Source organism: Natator depressus, chromosome 1, assembly GCF_965152275.1.
Source record: "Natator depressus isolate rNatDep1 chromosome 1, rNatDep2.hap1, whole genome shotgun sequence".
NCBI lineage: Eukaryota > Metazoa > Chordata > Testudines > Cheloniidae > Natator > Natator depressus.
The window spans coordinates 268,847,706-268,871,445 of record NC_134234.1 but is presented as its reverse complement, the minus strand read 5'-3'; positions in this window follow the sequence as shown (position 1 = coordinate 268,871,445).

Here is a 23,740-nt window from a genome sequence, read left to right as displayed (position 1 = left end):
GAATTTTTTTTCTGTTATTCAGCCTAAACAGAAGTATTTCTACTTCACTGTCACATCATTAATTTCACTCAAACTACCGCTAAAACATACTCTTGTATTTCAGCAGCTAATTTGCATCAAAGTGAAAGTGGAAAATACAAACTATTCAGGCGTCATCTCCTTTGTATTGCTTATTCACAGAAAGAAAGAGATGTGCCCACAAGATGAGACAGCTCGCTTGCTCTCCCTTCTGTTGTTCCTCAGTGTCTCTCACATGGTTGTGGGCCTCACAACTTTTATTCAAACACAGCTTGTGTCTTAAGTTCTCTCTCATCTCATTTTCTCTTTTTTCTTATTTACCTTTGGGCTTTACTATCTTCCCCCCACCCAGTACTTTCTCAGATCCTTCTTGGAGCTTGCTAAAGTCCTTCTTCTGAGATTTATCAGAGTGTGCACATTTCTTAAGAGCTACATAACCGTACATACTGTACTGGGAAGCCTGAGAGATCCTAAAACTATAGTGATGTCACTAATCTATCTCCCACTGACTTCAATGGGACCAGCAGTTTCATCCCTTGTATCTCTCTGTGAGGTTCAGAAAGGTAAAAATGAAGGAATGTTTCCATCTAGCTGTAAGAATTGCATTAGGACTGGCACAGAACGAATGGGACATAAGTGTTTATACTATCAAGTGTTTGGGGTGCCATTTGACTTGTCAAAACTTATCGCAGCGAGTGCCATCCACACCTGTCATATGTGGTGTTGAAAGATACTGCTAGCTCCTTGCCAATATATTTCTTTATGGACAGAGCCAAACAGTCCTTGTTCTGATAGTGAATGAAGGGCTATGCAATTTCCTGTGTGGGAATTATCCATATAGAATACAAGTCAAACAGAACAAGAATAGTTTCATGCGGTCTATTTGGAAAGTGTGTCTGTGTGTATAGTACATGTAGCAGTGCCTGCCTACTGCTATGCCCATAAGCTGGGACCAGTTTTCTTTTTTCTTCTCATTCAAATCACATGCCCCACACGTGAAGGAAATCAGTGGGAACTTTTGGCTTTATAAAATGAGGACTTTGGCCAAGATTCCTGGGTAAAACACACGTACAATTTTTATTGCAGGTTTATTTACTATATCTGCCTTTTAACAGGCTCTCCTCCCCCTATTAATCTGAAATATTCATAAGGAAGACTTTTGCAAAAACTGCATTTTCCCCTGAAGCACACAGAAGAAAAACCCAGCAAATGGCTCAAGTTATTAATTATTTATCATGTGGCTAATTAGTAAATACACTACTATGAATATGATTGTTAGCATTAAGACCCAGATCCCCAAAGGTATGTAAGCACCTTGTCCCATTGAAATACTTTTGAGGACCTAGGCCGAAGTCACAAAATGACTTCTGGAATAAGTATTGCATTTCAATGTAGAATTAGATATACTTTCTACCCACTTGAATACCTAAGGAGATCATCGTGATTCATGATATAATGAATATAAAATGAATTAATAATGGTGATTTGCTACATATAATAAGTTGAAGGTAACCCGTGTCCTACATACTACACTTATTCTTTGTCTGCAAGAAATTAATGTCAGAGTTTTCCTCTGCTATATGAGCCATTAGACAGTGTGACACTGCTTTTCTTTAGTGAGTTACTCATCAGGCAGGACCAGCTCATTAAATGAGGTAAAATTACAAGGGAAGCGCATGGGGCATTATCTTAAATGTTCATTAAATTCATGGTCATGGGGCACTTAAAATAAAGTATCAATGACCAGTTCTCAGTCACTCTGTAAATGGGAGTATACACACAGGCTACAACACGTCCCTCCCTTCCTCCCCCCGAGCTAATTATTTTGCATCTTTCTTTGAGAACTGGGCTCCCCATAGATTGTCCAAAACCAGTTCGCTGCACAGAGCACAAGAAAAATAGTTATCCAATAACTTTGGAGATGCATTAACTAGGACTTATTATCTATTTTTGTTTTCCAGTAGTCACAGCAACAACCAGGAATGTTGTGTTTGGAGCTGCACAAACATATAGTAAGAGACCATCCCTGTCCTGAAGACCTGACAATCTCAATACATAATCCAGACAAAGGGGGGGGGATGGGATAACAACACTGCTTGTTTTATAAATGGGGGCCTGTGGAATAAAGATATTAAATGACTTCCCCCAGGTCACCCAGGTACTTTGTGGCAGAGGTGGGAACTGGACACAGATTTCACTGAGCATACAGTGTTAGGCATGAGACCATCTTTCGCCTCTCCTTTTTTCATTACAGTTCCAGAAATTAAATGCTGGCAGGTTTCTCTTTGTGATTATATTTTTACAACTGATAAGTACCTTAGTTCTATACAGTAGTATTTGACAGTTTCACCAGTCACATAAAACTAGATATTCTGGGGAAATGAGAAAAATATTTAATATGATCAAATCACTTTTATGGGTACATGAGCTCACTTGGGTTGAACAGTAGCCTCCCCAAACCGGTGTCCCAGATTTAACTAACTAAGCCTACTCAGCTCCAGATGAGTCATTAGTTTTTTTGTCTCCCTCCCACTCCCCCCCGCCCCTGCTTTTTCCTGCACCTCTGCACTTCCTGGGTTTGGCAGGGATGGAAGGAGAGCTTCCAAAATACCTCTAAGAGGTCAGGGTTGTCATCTCCTTGAAGGTATGGGGGTGCTGATAAATGGCCCTCCTTTAGGCAATTCCCCTGAAGGTTTTCAGGAGTCTCTTTGGAAGCTATAGTGCTGCCATCTGCTCTCTGCCAGAGTTACTCAGCAATGGCTGGGAACTTCCTGTTTTTAAGCCCTTTTTCCACCCTGACTTGATTGACAGGGGCAGGGTCAGCCTTGCCCACAGCAGCACTTTAACTCCTTCATCAACGATGCAGGGATTAGACACCACATCACGGGGGCACAGGCAAATGATTTAAGTTAAAATAAAATAAAAAGAGCTTCTTAAAATGTTTCCCATTCCTTGAAGTGAACCCCTGCGTCTTTGGAGGGTTGGAAAAGTTTGGCCATCTGTTTGTCTTTGCAGACTTTCTTCTTGTTCTGTCACAAACATTTATCCAAAAGATAATCAATTTTAAAAATGACCCATCGTTTCAGCTGTTAACCATTGCAGGACCCAGATTTTCTAATGTGCCAGAGCTACACTTCAGGGAGCTACAGAGGTGGTAGTGGGGGAACGGGGAGAAATAAGGTGCAAGATGTCTTAAACCACCTTTGTGCACCCCCAACTCCTGGAACTGCTGAGGACCTCCAGCATAATATGTAGCATCCTCTGGGCTCTCCTGCCACACACTCTCACATTCCTGGCACTCCCTGTATACCAGCTCTCTGCCAGCCAGGGATTCCCCTTGCTGGAGAATTCCCCAGCTGCCCTGTCAGCACAGCCTTAAGCAGCCATAGCAGAGGTCAGAATGTGACCCCAGCTCTCTCTCGTTTTGTTAGTTCTGTGTGTGGGGCTGGGACTGGGGACTCCGCTCCAGACACAAATCCTTATAGTTGTTTGTTTAGGTTTCCACAGTATTGAAAAATGTGAAACAACTATTTAAACTTTCCAAGAGTTTAAGGGAAATGTCAATGTCAAGGCTGAATCCCTTGTAACAGAATCCCAGTGTGCCTGCTTCCATGCCTGTTTGATATAGATCCTCCATGTCCCTCCCAACACCTGAAAATAGAAACAACTTTAAATGTCACATCCTTTCACTGTTCACTGCAAAGAGAATAGAGATGAGTGAAAGATACTTAATAGCTTTTTACAAAACAGCAGTGAGCAGACAGCTGGAAGATTCAAAAGGAAAACAGTTTATACGTCTGTCTTTAGCTTGAAATATCTCATATGGTGGGACTCATTTGTAGAAATGTGCAAAAAGTCTCATCCCTGGCAAATCAGCATCACAAAAAAATCCTTTTTTGGCTTTTGTTTCAGCTTTTTTGCTGCTTGTTAACAAAATAAAAGGGGCCACATTCTGCCATCCTTACACTGAATAGTACTCCACAAGTAGCCCCATTACTTCAATGCAACAAATCAAGGAGTAATGGTCTACTTGTGGGGAAAAGATGGTCTGGTGACTAGGGTCCTAGACTATGCATTGTGAGATCCAGTTTCAATTCTTTGTGCCACTATGGACTTCCCACGTGACCCTGGGCAAATCACTTTGTCTGTGCTCCCATCTGTAAAGTCAGAAAAACAATGCCTCCCATGGGTATTGTGAGAAAAAATATATTAAAGATTGAATATCTGCGTGACTCACATTCTATTTAATTCAGAAATTAATAATTAAGTGTTCACTGAAAACCTGGTTTTAAGAGAGACAGCTCAGGAAATATGGAGCATGCAATGTGATTTATGTCCCCAATCAAACAGATCAAATATCAGATGTCAATTATCTTTAACAAACTGGCCCTGCATGAACTGCAGAATGTTTTGCAAAAAACTATTCTGTGAATAATTTCAAAAAACTAATACACTAAAGAAAATAAGTTAATAGATCTTATTGTCAGAAGAGATGATTATGATCATCTAGTCTGACCTCTGGCATAACACAGGCCTTAAAATTTTACCCAGTGGTTCCTACATTGTACTTAAAAAAATATGGTTCAACTAGAGAATATCTTTTAGAAAGACATCCAGTCTTGCTTTAAAGATTTCAAGTGATCAAGAATCCAGCACCTCACTGAGAAATGTGTTCCATGGGTTAGTTAAACACATTGCCAACCATCTGTGCCTTGTTTCCAGTTTGAATTTCTCACCTTAGTTTCCAGCCAGTGGATCTTGTTATGTCACTGTCTGCTAGATTAAAGAGCCCTCGTATTAGATGTCTTCTCTCCGCCAAGGTGCTTCACGGACAATTTGTGAAGACTAAACGAAATGAAATTCATCAGATAAATTATTCATACTGATTTATTGACCCTGCTCCACTGTACAAGAAGCCTCTTTGGATTGAAAACGGCAATATCAGACCTGAACCTATAGATGGCAAATCCAATCTTAACACCTAAAGTTTTAAAATTAACAGCATCTTCTACAGTAGAACTCTGCTCTTCACACCAGCATGTGTCACTGTGACATCCATTTCCTTTTCTATTTGGACAGGTGGTTGAAAATTATCTCCCCTATTTCTAACACTAGGTTCAGGTGGTTGGATCAGCAATGTTTCATTGGGGCTTCAGAGACAGCCTGAAAGAGAATAGAACAAGATAACTGATATATCACAACTGGAGAAGGAGGTGCTCAGAAATGGGAGCTGTGTGGTGCTATCAGAAGGTTTGGCAGGTGTCACTCTATGAACTGGCAAAGGGTTCACTCCTCTGTCACAGCAACTTCTATCAGGCCTGACAAACTCACTACACTGAGCACACTGCTTTCATAACATTTATTCAAAAAGGGTTATGTGAGGTGTCTAATAAACGCTTATGACACATTGATCCTCACAATCGTTGTGAGATGTGTGCAAGAATGATATTTAAGGAGTTTGTGTACTGAAAATATATTTTAGTCTGTGTTTCTAGCAGGGTTGACAAACAAGTTTTGCCAGACAAAGGGATGTATAACTTGGCTGCCTAGGTTCATGTGGAGATTATGCATTGTAAGCCAACACTGTTTTCCATAAGGAATCAACACAAGTAAGTGAAGACAACTGGGAGCCAGCACACCAGGAAAGAACCATTGGGGTCACTCTGACTCTGGAATAAAACAACGAGTTTGGGGAATTATAAGAAGAAGCAAAAGGACATTTTGTTATCCTTCACAGAGGAATTAAAAAGGACACCACTTTTTGCATTCATGAAAGATGGATGCCAGCCCTGGTGGTTGGTGACGCTGGGAGATTGCTTTAGGTGAGAATCTACTTTAGACAAGGATTATAGCCTGGTAAAGTTAAGTTTAGATTCTAAGAAGCATATTATACTTTTTGGTGTATATGTAACTATTTCTGTTTCCATCATTTTCCTTATTCACTATCTCTTAAATCTTAGTCGTTGCTAATAAATGTAGGATTGTTTTCACTATAAATGTATCTCAGTGCTGTGATTTTATAAAGGACCCAATCCTGAGTTGTACTAATCAAGCTCTCTATAGACTCTTTCCTTGGGGACAGTAAACCTGATAATTTATGTGGAGTGTCCAGTGAAAGAAGTTGGATACTTCAGGGGGATGCTTTCAGAGGGATTTCAGGGACTGGGGCACACCTGTTGTTAACCTGCAAGGCAATCCTATAAGGCAGAGTCCTGAGGAGATTGTTTGGGTGGCTAATAGACTGGTGGTGTCCGGGAGCTGACAGCCAGTTAAGCATATGGAAATTCTCCTCTTGCTGGGGGTGGTGCTGGGGGTGGGTAAGTAACAAGGCAACTTAGTCCTGGGCAGCTCAAGAAACCATCACAGCAAGTCTACATCTCAAGGACCCAATTCTGTGTTCTTTGTGCAAAACAACTAGTTAAAGCTAGCAAGAGTTTAACAAAATGACTGCAGGATCAAGCGCAAAATATTGTAATGCCGCAGGACAAATATCTTGTGGAAGAAAAAACTCGAAGCCTTACATATATTTAGGCTTGACAGAATTCACCCTTTTATTCACTACAAAAGGTTCCCCCCCCCCCCCCCCCGCTCTCCTGCTGGTAATAGCTCACCTTAAGTGATCACTCTCATTACAGTGTGTACGGTAACACCCATTGTTTCATGTTCTCTGTGTATATAAATCTCCCCACTGTATTTTCCACTGAATGCATCCGATGAAGTGAGCTGTAGCTCACGAAAGCTTATGCTCAAATAAATTTGTTAGTCTCTAAGGTGCCACAAGTCCTTCTTTACCTTTTTATGTAAATTGTGACAGATAATATCAATGTTTATTTTTAAGGTTTTTTATTTTTATCAATTTAAATTTTCACAGTTGCAGGAAATTGTGGTGGGGGGATGGGTCAGACAATGATTATTTAATGAGAGTAGACACTAAAATTCAAAAAGTTAAAGCTTTGTAACTGTGAAAATACCAACTATCAACATCACATATCAAAATAACAAACAAAATATCCTTATATCAAACTCTACTAAATTTTCAAGCAGCATTTTTTCTTATTTTGCGTATTCATACATGTAAATTTCTATTATCAATGGAAATATTTTTCACTGGTTTGTGTGTGTACGATGAAGTCTGTTTACCAATACAAATATAATTTGTACACCAAAACTGACAAAATGTCAGCTAAAGAATATAACTACATGAGGAGAAATGGGGAATGTGTTGGACCCCTTGGATCCACTACCTACAATGTACTAGCCAGCGCAGCTGAGCCACCAGGTGGGTGAGGATGGAGATGTGTGAAAATAGTAATTTGCTGTTGTTGTGGGTCATTAGCAAATTACTACCCCCTGCAGGGTGGTACAGGGAGGAAATTGTGTATCTGTGAGGTTTGAATTCATCCCTGCATTGGTGCACCAACATGCCACCCCATTTTCTGGCCTGATTGTTACTGCATAGTCTAACCCACTTGGTCTTCTTTGGTTGTTAGCAATTTGCACCCAGACACAAATGGCATGGATGATTGAAAGTGCTATAAAAAAAGGAAATTGAAGTGGTTAATATTAAATTAGTTAAACCCCAAAACAACAACCAACCAAATAAACAAACAAAAAAACCCTCCATTTTAAAATATTAAGTGCTGAGTAGTGTTTAGTTCTATATTCTGAAATGACTGGAAATATAGTACTTCCTCTTCATCATTATTTTAAGCACTAGACAAATAGTCTTCTTGTTTTTATACAATATAAAAATGCAGAGCCATGAAAAAAGGGACCCCTTTTTAGCCTCTGTCTTCCCCTGTCAGGAAGCAACACAATATTGACCAAAAATATGTTAATTGTTCACAGTCAGTCCACCATGAAACAGAGAGGAAGGAAACAATATCAAATGTTTGCATCTCTGAGTGAATGAGCAGAGAGTGTTCATTAGTGGGGGAGGGAAGTGGGTTCCCTTGACCTGGTGAAATAATCCTCAGACCCTGAATGCAGGCTTCAGCCCACACAGGGAACCTCAAAATAATCTCTTGAATCTAAAGCATTTAGGCTAGGATTTTCAGGAGCCTTAGGGACTCAGCATCGCAACACCAATGAAATTCAATGTGCTTAATTCCCCTATGCTCCTTTGAACATATCAGTCATAGTCCTTGTAATCTAAAGGACTGAATAAATGCACAAATACAGACAGGCAAAACCTAGGTGGAGAATCCTCCTTGAGTGGCTTTATTTCAATTAACAACCCAAAAACAAAACAGAAAATTGTAAATAAAGGCTGGATAAACAAATACATTGGAAACAGCCATCCCCCACGGACTCCATGCCCTTACGCAAGAGCTAATGCCCAACAACACACATTGTGCATTAGCTAACATCACTGAATAATCTGTAGCAAAATCCTCAGTATTAAGAGCCCAAATATTGGCCAGCTGGTAGTCAGCGGGGGACCATGGCCACTAATAAGAGACTGCAGTGATTGGCAGAAGATAGAGTGCATGTGGTAGCGCTAGCGTGGAGACCATCTGGGAACCACTGAGTCTCTGTGTAAAGGTAAGGCTGTGAAGCTTCCTCAAATTAAACTGGTTCAGACATTATTCAGTTCACGCCTGGCTCCCTTACTCCAGGTTAAGGAAGACAAGGGTTTCTGAGGAGAGCAGCATCAGGAAGTCCTGATAAGAGTCTCTCAGTATCTCATTGGCCAGGAGCTTCTCCTGAGGTCCTTAGTTGCCAGCAGTAAGTCTTGGGTCCTATGTGTTAGGAGCAGGGTCTGCTTGACAGCACCATTGTAGCTGACATTTGCAGAAGAAGATTTAAGAGCTTTGGCTGAAACATCCATTCCTCACAGTTCCCCTAGATGCCTCCTTAATTTCAGGGCTGCCTTTTTTTCCTCCCCTCAAAGAAGAGATTGGATTGTTGTTTTTTGATTGGTTCAGAAGATGCCATGGTGACCTTTCCCAGACTCCACTAGCTAGTTTGTGAAGAGAGACTCTCTTATTTCTCTGCTACTGAAGCCAAATAACAGAGTTCCAAACACAGGGTTTCAGGGACAGGTTTGTTTTCTTTTTGTCCTGGCATTATTATGTAAGTAGGACTTTAGTTACATGAGCCCCTCTTGCTCTTCAGGGAAACACTGGCAGGCCTCACAAACAAACAGCAACCCTCCCCTGTGGGGCTATATGAGGAATGAATGTCATGTGGTTAATTTTTAAAAGTAGGTATCCTTGTTATCCACAGACAAACAGGACAGTCTACTTCATTTTGATGCAATTGATTTTCTGCCTACTGGGAGCACAAGTAATAAAGAACAACCTTATTTAAAGATCACCATAGTGAGCTTGCTGTAGCTGTTCAATAATTTCAGTGCCACAGCGGTCTTTGTTTGATGGCTGTGTGGGATTCCACTAGGCATAAAAGCTATAAGGATCACATGAAAGTCAGTTTCCTTTTTAATAGTATAATCACTGGGACAGAACACATGGTCCAGATAGATTACACCAAATGACCTACACTCAGTTTAAGCAGATGGGGTTCTTCAATCCAGCAATGTCACTTAACAGGAAGTCACTGCTCTGCATTTGCTCTCTAGAAAAGTAAATCATAGGCAGTATTGACTCTTGTCTCCAGGATTCACTTAGGTTAAAACATGTAGTTGAATGAAGGCAATTCTCCTTTTTGTTGTGTAAAAATAACTCTTTTCTTTAAATAAATTTGAAGTATTCTCTTGTCAATCAAAACACCTTTGATCAGTGTTTTCCCCAGGACTGAAATTAGGGGGGGTATTCAAATTTACAGGGTGGGGGGGTCAGGGCCGATGAGGGGTGAGACCTTGAAGGTGAAGATGGGCTGTATGGCACCATATTAAAAACTGAAAAATGTTTCATGACCATTTTATTAGATTTTAAAATCATCACACAAATTAAAGTTGGCTACTCAAGCCTTTCATGAAGCACTACATCTATATACTTCTTGGTTTCTTGTTATAATTTTGCACAACTCTGTTAATGAACTTCCTGAATGCAATGCGTTCATCTTTGGTGGCTTCTCGTGTGTCCGGTACTTCCATTCCTTCAATTGATATGCTCATTAGTTCGTTCATATGATCAGGCAGAAGGCGACTTCTTTCAAAACACAAAATTCTATTCAGTGATGAAAAAGAACGCTCAACTGTAGCTGTTGTGACTGGGAGTAGCAAGAGATGAATTCCTACTTCTTTCAGCCCAGGAAACCTAGCATAAAGATTGGGTTGAGCCACTAGTGATGATAAAATAGAAGTTGAAGTCAAATCTTCATTCATTCGTCGTATGATATTCCACTCTGTGTTCAAATTCTCTATTCTGTCCTGAGCACATGGCAGTCCCATTGCTGGTAGTGCCTCACTCCACTCAACTGTTGGTGTTTTATAAGACCGGGATCTGTAAAAGCTACGTAGAGGTTGAGTAGAATCTAGACGTTGCTGTTGAAGATTTTTAAGAATCAAGTCTGTGTACTTTTTCAGTTGTCTTAACAAACACTTCTTGGCCTCTTCACTTATGGATTCAATATAAATGCCTTCATTAGTCAACTTCTGGACTGAAGTTTTTGCTTCTTCCAGTACTTTTTCAATAGATAGCTCTCTGATCCAAATGTAGCTTCTGTTGCTGGACAAAGATCTACTATTGTTGTAGCAGACGCCTGGATGGCATTGTTTAATGACCCAAGTGGTTTCAACAGTAGACTTACAAGGGAGAGAATGGCAATAGTCTTCTGTGAACGTGGTAGCAAAAGTAATCCACCAGCCTCACTACTTAGATCCATCCCATCTTGGTAGATACTTTCCAAAGCCAGTAATAATGGCTGGAGTAATTTTAAGACAACAGCCAAGGATCACTCATGAGAAAGCCAGAGGTTTTTCCCAGGTTGGACTAATTTGAACTTCAGTTCCCGTGTATCTTGTATATTTTCTGAGATATTCAGTCTTTTTGGACTCTTGCTGAAAAAAGAATATAATGAAGACATTAAATTTATAGTTTTTTTTAATGTCTTTTGAAGAGTCTGCAGCTCATACTAGCGCTAGTTGGAGTAGATGGCCTCTGCAGTGTGTATAAGAGAGACTAGGGTTACACTTTTCTTTGAGCAAAGCTTGTGCTCCACCATGTCTTCCAGAGAAGTTTGCAGCCCCATCAGATGCACAAGCAGCCATCTGTTTGGGGTCCAATTGACAAGCATGTAACTCTTCTAAGATATGGGTTCTCACAGATGCAGCCAATCTGTCTTCTATAATTTGAACATCTAGAAATGCATCTACTGGCCTATCATTGACATCAAGATAACGTACACAATAACTTAATACTTGATGCCCATTTGCATCAGTGCATTCATCAGCCATGTATGGAAATTTTTTGAATGTGGTAAGAGAGTTCTTCACTTTTTCAACTGTTGAGTCTTTCACTGTTGCACCACATGCTTGTAGCCAGTCAGTTGAGTTTCTTGCAGAAAGATAGTGAGCATTTGCTGGTCTTGTTCGGAATCAGTGTTCAACTTCAGGATGAACAAGTGACAATGCACTTAACATTGGCCTCCAATTTGTAATGTGTGGTACCTGTTGCCTAAATAGAAAGTATGATGCCACAGCCACGTTTATTTGCATGAACTGTGTTGTGTCTCCAGCATTCTTAACAGCCTCATTCATTCTCACCGGTGTTGTCCTTGGTCAGTGGAGACTCAGCGTTCAGAGGTGCTTTCACATGAGTTCACCTCCCAGGTAGGGGGCAAGAAGGCACCTTGCTCGTTCCTCCTTCGCTCTGGCCACTGTTGTTTGTTGTGCCACCGTTCACTCCATCGCTCTGTTGCCAATGGCCCTGCGCCGTCACCTTCGCTGCCACCTGCCACTGTGACCTCTGTGAATTGGTCTCTTGAGTTTCCACCCAGATCTCAGTGATTTTAGCTGAGATTTCAGTGGGGGAACCTCGCTGCTAGTGCAGACTGGGCCATCTCGTCCACAGAAACACTGTCCCACAGCAGTCTAAGCGCTTAGACCCGATTATCAGTGATTTCAGCTGTAGTGGTCACTTAACAGAACAAAACACTATCCATGGAGCCTAATCAGCTCTGTCTTTAAACAGTGGAGAGGGGCAGTTCAAATAGTACTTGTGACTCAGGCAGACCATCAATCAAAACACTTGTCCCCACCCTCTCTCTTGATGCCCTCAATCAGCAGAGGCTGAGTACAGTTCTACTGCCCTTTACTTCTACAATAAGAATAACAACATTTCTTTACCCCCCACATTCAAGTGATTTGTAACCCAACCCCAGCCAAAATCTATCACCTGGGCAACGCAGCTCTGTTTGCTGGATACCTAGGTAGATTAGGTGTGAATGTAAATACAATCTGGTCCTGAAGCCTTTCCCCCAAGCTCATCATTAGCTGTCAGGAAGAGCTCATTTAGACTTTGCTTACAAATCATAATTTGAAATTATTCAGTTTGCCAACATCACTGAAATAAATGCACTGACATTGTCATAAAAAACAACAGCTGTATAAGGAAGCTAGACTATGTTCATACTTTTCAAATCTATTATACTTTTTCAGATACACATATTTTATCATACACTGTATATGCTTTTAAAGTGTGTATTAATGTTTCAATTTCAATTCAAATTTCCAATCACTAAATTGGCAACACTGCATGTAACTAGTTCACAAAACTGGGGGCGGGGGTGTTGTGGAAATTCACGGGGGGTAAATACCCCCATAGGGTAGGGTGTAGGGAAATCCCTGCCTTTGATAAAGGGTCACTGGGCACTCAGACTAGGATCTTCTGGGTATATCTCAGAAAATAAATTCCCTACCATTACAGGGGCTTTAGACATTGGAGTAGCTCAGTCCCTCCCATTCTCTGCCTGTGGCATGCAATAGTTTGGTCTCGTGAAGGCTGCAATGCTATAGTCTACTGCAGGTTATTGGGCTCAGTACAGTGCTAGCTGGCTGGGGTTTAGTGCACTATGAGGTGCAGGTGGTCAGACTTGATGATCTAGTGCAGGGGTGGGCAAACTTTTTGGCCCAAGGGCCACATTGGGGTGCGGAACAGTATGGAGGCCCTGGTAGGGAAGGCTGTGCCCCCCCAAACAGCATGGCCCCTGCCCCCTATCCACCCCCTCCCACTTCCCACCCCTGGACTACCTCCCTCAGAGCCCCCGACCCATCCAACCCCCCCGGTCCTTGTTCCCTGACCACCCCCTCCCTGTTCCCCGACCCCTGATTGCCCCAGAATCTCCGCCCCATTCAACTGCTCCCTGTTCCCTGACTGCCCCCTGGATCCCCCTACCCAATACCCTCACTGCCCCACAAGCGCATCACTGCTGCCCCCTTACCATGCTGCTCAGAGTGGGAGGAGCTCGCAGCCCCGCTTCCTGCATGGCGGCATGACTGCGGGGAGGGGGGACGGCAGGGGAAAGGCCGGGGGCAAGCCTCCCCTGCCAGGAGCTCAAGGGCCGGGCAGGACGGTCCCGCGGGCTGGATGTGGCCCAAGGGCCATAGTTTGCCCACATCTGATCTAGTGGTTGGCCTTAAACGCTGCAAACTAAGCCCTTCCTGAGCAAAGGTGTCTCATTCCTTTTTATTTTATGATGTTATAAGTCTATATATACATTTATGCTGTTACATGGTGTCTACTAGCAGACTTTATAAATGAAACATCAAGGGAATACATTCAAAAATCAATGCTCCTCTTTTAATAATCAGAATTCCTACAATATTTGATGCAATGAAAGACATTTTTATTATTTTAAACCAGTTTCTTGGGTTAAAAGAGGAGAGGGGTTCTCAAATTCCTCACCTGCACATCTCTGGACTGGGGATCATAAATATAACTTTATAAAACTATTCTAAGCTAAATATTTTCAATGTCAAAATTGCTGTTTCTGTAGTTCTGTGGGGTTTAATTATTAAATAATAGGAGTAGTAATAATACAACTTTTGTTTGTGGAAATGTTGCAACATCATTGCCATAACTGGTGAAAATGTGGATTCAGCCACACATTCTGTTATCCGCTACATCCATGTGTTTTTGATCACTTGTATCAGTTTGCTCTCCTGATGTTTCTAACAATGTTTCTATGTACATTCATAAGATATGAATCTCTCCAGAACTGAAGACTTCACCCTGGGTGCTGCTGGGTTTAGGACTGAGCCCTTGAAAAATGTCATGATAACATGTCTTTGAGTTATTGGTTTGTTACTGTATATTATTATATTCACTCTCCAAACCTGTTTTCTGTCATGGCTGCTTTGTGAGTTGCATCGTATTAAACATGTGGTGTCGTCTTTGTTAACTCATGTGGTTTTCAATAACTGTTTTTTCTTTTTAGAATTTCCTTCTAATTTTTCTCCCCCCCGCCCCGGCCCTGTCATCTGGAATTGGCATTTGAGACACTTTCCTACCTCAAGAAGAATAGGTGACTATAGGCTAGCAATAAGGCTAAGGGTTTTATGTGATTGTGAGTGTGTGTGAAAGTGAAAATGTTAATGTTTGTAATATGGCATGAGAGTAACATGCTTGTCCTTGTAAAAGGTTCATTCCATCTACACATTTGCCCTTGATATATAAAGGTACAGAAGTACAGTGCTGCTATTTCTTTAATAAGGAAAGTATGGAATCGCTTAATTCAGTTAGATGCTTCTCATTTCTTATAGCTGACATATAAGAGTTGGGACGTTTAGGACAATAATCCATTTTTATTTCTTATAAATATAATCCAAGCCATTCCCCAGTTCATCCTTGTTAACCTGATACCAAGACTTTCTCTTCAGCATCACAAGGTCACTGAGTCAAATGTAACCAAGTAACTAGAAAGTTGTAACCATCTTGGGTGGCTGTTAATAACCTACCTGAAAAGTCTCAGTTTACTCTAGTGCCTTGGTGGGAGAAATAAGATTTTCAAAATCGCATAATGTTGGCCAAACTCTGCTCCCATGGAAATCAGTAACTCCTGTTGACTTCCAGAGGATCCGTTAGGCCAACTCAGAGCACTTTTTGAAATCCCGCCAGCGGTGTCTGCTTCATGAAGACCACAACAATTGCCATCCTTCTTTGCTTTCTCAGCAGAGAACTTCTCAGTGGTAAGCAAGCTGACTGTCAGGTCAAGGTTCACAATGCACATCCTTCAGAAGAACTTCCGACTTACACAGACAAAAAGCAAACTATTAGTTTGAATGTATGTTTTAGCCACCCTGATGGTTTTTAGTATGATTTTTATTTGCTTTAGGGAGAGCTCCTCAGCTGAGGAGCTGATTCTTACTGTTTAGAAGCATGCTTTTAGATGCAACGTGAAATTAGCAAGTCACTTTCAGGAACGTCACAATGTAGAACCAAAAAAAGAGCAGCTTCCTAGCTGAAAAAGCAAAGCAAGCAACTCAGAAAATGGTAAATAACATGTTTATTAATCCTAAATTAAGCTGCAGTTGATTATTCTCCTCAGATTTGCTGGGCTTCGTTTCTATGGTAAAACTGTCAGGGTAAGTGGAAGAAAATTACTAAGTAATGCCTTGCATGATGATCATTACCAGTACATTAACTCCCACACTAAATGTGGATAACTCACTGCTGTATGCTGAGTGGACTCTTCAGGATACATACAGAGAGGGGAAAATATAATATTGTTTAATGTGATACAAATATATGCTGCAATAATTACAAAATAATTGGAGATTTTGGCTTATAGCTACCCAACATTAAACCGTCCCCTATTCTTACAGGTAAAAGTCTGGGATATAGTAACTAATGGCACTGAAAGAATTAAAGTCTTTTAAATACGAAATACCAAAATGACCTCAATCCAGCAGGACTGCTGCGTACTGTGCTTATTGTTGTACATGACTTTTAAGGATCATTTTTTCTTCCAGAGCAGTTATACCATGCTTTGGACATGAGAAACAGAGTCTTAATGAAACGCATAAAACAAGGTTTGTTTAAATCGAACACAGTGTAATAGAGAGCAGGAGAATTGGCAATCCACTCCATAAAATCATTAGCTCAACAGCCACTGCTACAAAGCTCTTAAGATTTTATTCCCCCAAAGGGTCTTCCAAAAATCTTTGTATTATTTGTTCAGAAATGGAAAGGCTTTCTGACAAATCTCTGGTTCAGGAGATTTGAACTTTCTTGATAGCTGGAGAGTAATAACATAAACTAACAGCACTGTAGCATTATAGGTTTGATTGGGAGGGCGGCAAACAGACACCCGGAAGATTGTTTTCTTGCCAAAGGAAGTACTTACAATACTTTGCTCAGTGAAAAGATATTGAAACTTATGTTTAGATGATGAAATAACAGCTGACTACAATAATCAGATAAACCACCATATATGTTTACATTATGAATTATATTTTTATCTGAGTTAGGTGAACAATACAAAAATATTGCCATGAATATGTATATAATTAGCTTAGGTCATGTGCATGTCCCTTTTGTTTACCTTCCAAAGACATTTGAACAATTGAATTTTGCTAGTAAAGATATTTGTGGAAAGCACATTTTAAAATGTAAAATGTCATAGAAACTGAATTTAATTTTGCACACACTAGAATTAATATAGGAGAGCCAGCACGAGACTTACCTGAATAATCACAACTACTAAATAAGTTTTGAAATTTAAAATTTCAAGATCAGCCTACAGATAAACTCATTTGACAAGATGTTTACTGAAAGATACAAAGTTAGTTTTACTGGGCTCAGTTAAACAAACATTTTTTTTCGTTAAAAATATTCATGTGTATTTAAGTGGTCATGAAAGTTGTTGGACTGACAGCCGAGGAAATTTATGTTCTTTATTATTCAGGGCATCATGAATAATGCAATACAAACTACGCAAAATGCATGCATTGCTATACCATCATATCTCAGCCTTGCCCTGTAGGGATTACCTATAGCAGCAAGAAGGTGGTTCAATCTCTATGCCTATGTAATCCCTGCCCTCTTTGCTGAGTGTGTTGGGATTTTTGTCTGTGTGTGATATTGATGTTTGCAGTGTTGTTGTAGCCATGCTGATCCCAGGATATTAGAGAGACAAGGTGGATGAGGTAATATTGTTTATTGGACCAACTTTGAAAGCTTGTTTCTTTCACCAAAAGAAGTTGGTCCAATAAAATATATCTCACCCATCTTGTCTCTGTGATATTGATTCCATTCCACGAGATACTGGACTGAGACAGCAACAATGAAGTCACACAAGTCACCAACCTGCCATCAGGTATTAACCACTTTCAGTCACTGGCCAGCGTAGGCTAGATTTGAGCTAGTAGTTTAGACATCAAGGGCTGTATATATCCCATTGCCAATCCCTTGAATCACCCCCTAAAGAAACATACAATTGTTTCTTTAAAGGATATCCGTTTGTTTATAGACAATGAGATTAAACTTGATTGTGTCTATTGCTTTGGAGAATACAAGTGATCAAGTGATTAGCATTCCCTAATCATAGATTTACTATATTTGATATGCTTTCAGAAGAAAAGTGGGCACTCTTTTGATTCAGTAATTTCAAACCAGACACCGTCAATCTCAGAAACAAAAGCAAGACAAAGGAAATAATGAATTCTCTGATATCTTTGCCTAACTTTGGAAAAGATCAGAGTACAAAACTATCTAATAATTTTTTAAAGGCTGCTAGAGACTACAGTACATCAAAGTATCTAAAATGGATGGAGATTCATTAATCTACATTTATCTAGGTATTTACCACCACTTTGGATGCCAGAAATCTTTGGGGTGAGTGGTGGGCGTGGGGGTGGGGAGAGAAGTAACACGGCCAGATCCATAATTGCTATAAATTATCCTAGATCCACTGACTTCAATACTTCTGGGCCAATTTACATCAGCTGCAATGCTGGCCCACAGTTCTAAATGTTTCCCAGGTGAGTGGCAAAGAACTATTGCATATCCACAAATTAACCCAGCTGCATTATTGCAATTCTCATAATTGGCCCTGGAGATATAGGTAGACAACAGGGAGGCTACATGATTCCAAGGAAGGTCAGAAAGATCGATATCTTTCCTGGAAATACTTCTTAGAGTTGCACATTTACAGCTGGGGCTACTGTGAATCTGGCTTGGTCAATAAGCCTTACATACTGAAATTATGCAGTGTGTAGTGGTATTGCACTTCTTTTCAAGAAGGGTAGTAGTCATTCTTAGTTCCCAAGACACTAGCAGGAGTGTGGAGCTGTGCGGGAGCTGGAACTTCTGTCCTGCGGAACACTTTGCATTTCTTAATATTTTCTCATTTCAAATGGGACCAAAAAGTCAGAAATGAGAAAATTTCCATGGAACTGGGATATTGTGAAAAATTCTGGGCGAGCAAACTGGCTGGGGAGCCAGGCACCTCAAAGAACCAGCGAGCCAGTTTCCTGTGTAGTCTGAACAGCCAGAGAACCGGGCAGACTGGGAGTCTGGGAAGTAAGGCCAGCGAAGGAGCTGGGCAGCTCACCAGCTGATTTTCCAGGAAGGCAGGGCAGCCTGGGAACCCACCTGACCTCCAGCCAGCCTGGCCATCAGGTTTCCATTGAAAGATTTTTACAGAATCTGTCAGCATTTTCAGATGGAAAAAGCCATTCCATTGGAAATATTTCAACTTGCTCTACTAGCAGAAGCTCATTTTTGCTCTATGCTGGAGGGAGGTGCTTTCTAATTCAGCTTTTAATGATAACTCCTGCATTGGTAAACCAATAGGAAATGGCTGAATACATTTAAAATCAAATCATGGAGCGGCTCACACAAAATAGCAGCTGTGTTTGAGTCACTTCACAGTAATGAGGAGGGGAGAGAGGAGGTCCATGAATAGTAATAGCAGCTGGAAAGATAAAACTGTGCTTTGATAAAAACATGATTATTTATTATTATTCATGCCTGGAAGTAGCATGTACATGTAGACAAGTTGTATATTCTTTTAATACCATATTAAGGGTAAACAAGATACAGTGACTTCTCTCACTCTGAGGATATTACTCCCAACAGCTGTTTGATATTTTGTCATACTTTCTATTGCTCTATTCCATCCTTCCCATCTAGTATATTTGCAATAGACAAAAGAAATATGTTGGTGGCTTATTTATTTTTTGTATTACTGTAGCACCGAGGGCCCTAGTCATGGATCAGGACCCCACAGTGCTAGATGCTGTCCAAACACAGAACAAAAACACAGTCCCTGGTCCCAAGGGTTTCCAGTCTAAGTATATGAGAAGAGAAAACTGGTGGATACAGACAGATGGGTGGGGAGTACAAGGATACAGTGAGACAACACTGGTCAGCATGAGAGACAGTGATCCTAGCAGCATCACTGTTGTCAAGTGTTTTGTAGGCATCATGGCAAAGGAGAGTTCTGAGGAGGGATTTGAAGATGGGCAAAGAGGTAGCTCCTGCAAGCATGTGGGACAGCATGGGAGGAAGCACGAAGGTGCTTGTTTGAAAATTTAATGAGTGGGTGATGGAGGCTGGCATCATGAGCCGACTGGATACAGGCATCGACAGTGAATGACAGTTGATAGGAAGGGTGGGGATTGACCATGACAGGCACTGAAAGTAAACACAAGTTATATTTGATGTGATAGAGAAGAGGAGCCAGTGGACAGATACAAAGAGATGGGTGGCATGGAGCGATAGCTAGAAAAAATGATCTTTGCTGAAGTGTTCTGAATGGATGTGAGTAGGACAAGATTCATTTGTCAAGGCCAAAGAGAAGGATGTTGCCATAATCAAGACATGAGGTGATGGGAGCTTGGATAAGAAAGGCCATATTTTAGAGATGTTATGCAGAAAGAATCTGCAAGATTTAGACATAGTCCAGATATGAGGACTTAGAGAAAGGTCTGAACTGAAGATGACAGATGGGTTACAGGCCTGAGCAACAGGCAGGAGGATGGAGTTGTCCATAATGACTGAGAAAGGAAGTAGACAGAGATCTTGGGGGAGAAGATTAGGAGCTCTGTTTTAGCCACATTCAGCTTCAGCAGACAGCTTGATGTCCACGAGGAGATGGCAGAAGGACAGGCCAAGATTTTAGTGTGGACAGGAGACAGGTCTGGAACGGAGAGGTACACCTGTGAGTTGTCAACACAGAAATGGTAGTTGAATTTGTTTTTGCAGATGAGATTACCCAGAGACAATTGATGGTTAAAGAATCTCAGTAATTCCACTTTCCCTGCAGTCCTTGGATTTATGTCCTGACTGTGATATCTATTCTCTCTAGAAAACTGCAACTTAGTTAGAGAGAAACTGCTTTTAACTTTAATTTCACACTCCTTTAATAACCATCTGTGGCAAACAATAAAGAGCCCTTAATGACCCTTAATTTGCTTTAGAAACTTAAAAGCATTAAAGCATTACAATTTACCTTGAATTAAACATATAGAAGAGGGAAAGCAAGCAGCACACACACATTTGATTTGAATCACATCAGAATAGTCACCAGATTTACTCATCAATAGAAAACAGATTCTTTATTTGACACGGAAGCACAGAGGATTCAAGGGATTCAGATGGAAACAACAAACATTGAGAGAACTATGGTCATCTGGTTATACCAAGGGAGTGTGAGACCTAGGTTCTATATCTGGCTTTCTGTGGAACTGGCACCTAACAGCTGTTGAAATCAATGAGAGTTAGATGCCTTTTAGTTAGACCTTTGAGGATCTAGGCATTGGCCTCTCTGTGCCTCAGTTTTCCTGTCTGTAAAATGGGGATACTACTACTACCTGACAAATAGTTTTCAAATATTGGAAGAGGACAAATTTTAATGAGGGGAGAACAATTATGTAAGATGAAGCAAGATAATACAGCTAAGAGAAATGGGTTAAAATTAAGAAAAGGAGAATTTCAGATGAATAAGAAGAAACGCTTCCTGATAGCATGACTTGTTGTGATCTGAAACAATTTCACAAGGAATGTGGTGGAAGCCACCTCACTTGTGACACAGCATTACTAAATGTACAATAAATAACAGAGCCTTGGTAAATGTTCAGTAGGGAATAATGGTGTGTAAATAGGGAGTAACTCCTTGGAAGTCAATGCAAAATCAGTACAAGTGAGCTCAGAAACAGGCCTAGGAATGTCAATGCATTTGAATAAGGCAAATAGTTAAACGGTGTCTGGAATAAATATTCAGAACCATCCCCCATCCTTCCATTAGACTTTTGGTATTGTGAAAACTTCAGAAAGTATGAATGAAAATACTTCACTGCCCTGTCAAAAACCATGATCCACAAACCAAATTATTCACTGATAAAGAGCTGTTTGGGATTCTGATGTACTAGGAACAGAAAGAGGAATATAGAAATTGGAAGGAGGAGAATGAATTTATTTCTGTTCCAGTTCATTCCCCAAATGTCCCAAGTGACAGGCAGCACCTAACTCTTGGCCATTCCTCTCAGGCTTTGACTTATTCTTATCCACAGAAAGCTTGTCAGCACTCACGTCCCAAAAGTGAGTGCTGATAAGTGTTATGTTTGTCAAAAGGAAACAGTCATTCACAAAGCAGAACATTCTTGGGTCACTTAGAAAAGAGAACTCTGTTGTAATTGTACAGTCAGCCTTCAGAAAAAAAAAACCAAGGAGGGGGAGTGCTGAATGAAAAACTATTCAAAACATCACAACACAGGGGTAAAGAGAAAGGAAAAGGATCAGGAAGAGAGGTTCAAAATGGGGGTTTGCTAACTGTGGAGGGCTACACAGTGACTACTGTAAACTGAAGTAAAAGCAATGTGTTTTTTTGCATTTTTTTAGATAGTATTTTTCCCCACATTGTTCTATGAATTATAATAACAGGTTAGCATTTCATAATGTCCCACTGCTGGATATTAGATTGTTTTCTGCAAAGATATCACACTGAAGAAGATTGTATTGCTTCACCAACTTGGCCAAAAAGGAGGGCTGGAAGAAGTCAGTCATTTAAGCTCAGTACCAATGTGGACATAAGAACAAATGGATATAAACTGGTCATTGGGAAGTTTAGACTTGAAATTAGATGAAGGTTTCTAACCATCAGAGGAGTGAAATTTTGGAATAGCCTTCCAAGAGAAGCAGTGGGGGCAAAAGACCTATCTGGCTTTAAGATTAAACTCGATAAGTTTATGGAGGAGATGGTATGATGGGATAACATGATTTTGGCAATTAATTGATCTTTAAATATTCATGGTAAATAAGCTCAATGGCCTGTGATGGGATGTTAGATGGGGTGGGATCTGAGTTACTACAGAGAATTCTTTCCTGGGTAGCTGGCTGGTCAATCTTGCCCATGTACTCAGGGTTCAGTTGATCGCCATATTTGGGGTCGGGAAGGAATTTTCCTCCAGGGCAGATTTCTCTGTAGCATGGGGCACAGGTCACTTGCTGGAGGATTCTCTGCTACTTGAAGTCTTTAAACCACAATTTGAGGACTTCACTAGCTCAGACATAGGCGAGAAGTTTTTCGCAGGAGTGGGTGGGTGAGATTCTGTGGCCTGCGTTGTGTAGGAGGTCAGACTAGATGATCATAATGGTCCCTTCTAACCTTAATGTCTATGAATCTAAGTCAAAGGGGAACAACATCAATTTTTATTAATTAAAAGATTGATTACAGTGATTGTGAGTAAGTTATTAATCCTCCTGTTCTGGCTACATCCTTGTCGCAAAGAGCAGCAGGACATAAAGCAGTCTCAAGGTTAAAGAGATTTAACGTTTAAGCCTCCATAAAGGGTTAAAATAAACAGTGTCACATCAGTGGCTTAAACAAACCAACCTCCTTGTCTCCTGCTGATATGACACAAGCCCTTCCTCCAGCTGCTAGGGCCTGGGAGGTATTGAAACTAAACTAGGCCTTTGCTTCAGTGAATTTAAATTGGTTTGAAGAATTGTAAAGCACATCCCGTGTTCAGCTAGGTTCAATACAAAAGGTTTTCCTTTCCCATGTAGTTCCAAACAGGCAATTGCCTTGCTGGGTCTTGAAGTCAAATCCTTTCTGGGATAGAGCAGACAGAGATGGAAAGAATTTCCCGTTTCTCTCCCTGCACCACTATCTGCCCCCTCTTTTTAATACTCGCTCCTTAATATGCATTCCAGCTGCAGTGCTTTCCTTTCATTTCTGGCAGGTCAAGTAATTTCTTCAAGGCCAGGCAGGTTCACCTCCCTTCTCTGAGAATTATTTTAACCCTTTCCTTGCCCTGGCAGATGTGAGATGTGTATCCACACAAATACACTGGGCTACGTTTTCTAGAATTTGTGCCTTAGATGTGTGGTTTTTGCACCCATGATAACAAGTACAAGTGGAAATGGCACCCACTATGCATTCTCAAAGAAGAATGCAGCTGAGGCATAAGTGAGCCATATCTGCCAAAAGCTGTGACCTCAGGTCATGTGGCTGCCAGGTAACACTTCAAAGGAGCACACTTGGGTGTAAGTGACAAGTGCAATCCCAAAAGGTTGCACCAGAAATGGTGCCACTGTAGTAGCTTCTCTTCATGGATTAATTTAAGTACCTATATTATACACAGCAGCCACACACCAAAAGCAAGCCACTTGGCAGAAGTTGTGCATATTTGGTGTCATGCTGTCTGGAGAGGTTCACGACCGTGAGTGCCAACCTCAGGGCAGACTGTCAAGAAGCAGGGCAGAGATGCCAAACTGGTTGTATGTTCTATAATTAGATTTCACCAACCCTGTAACAAGTGTGAACTTCTAAAGCACTATAACAGTCATATCATGGAGTCACAGATAGCCCCCTT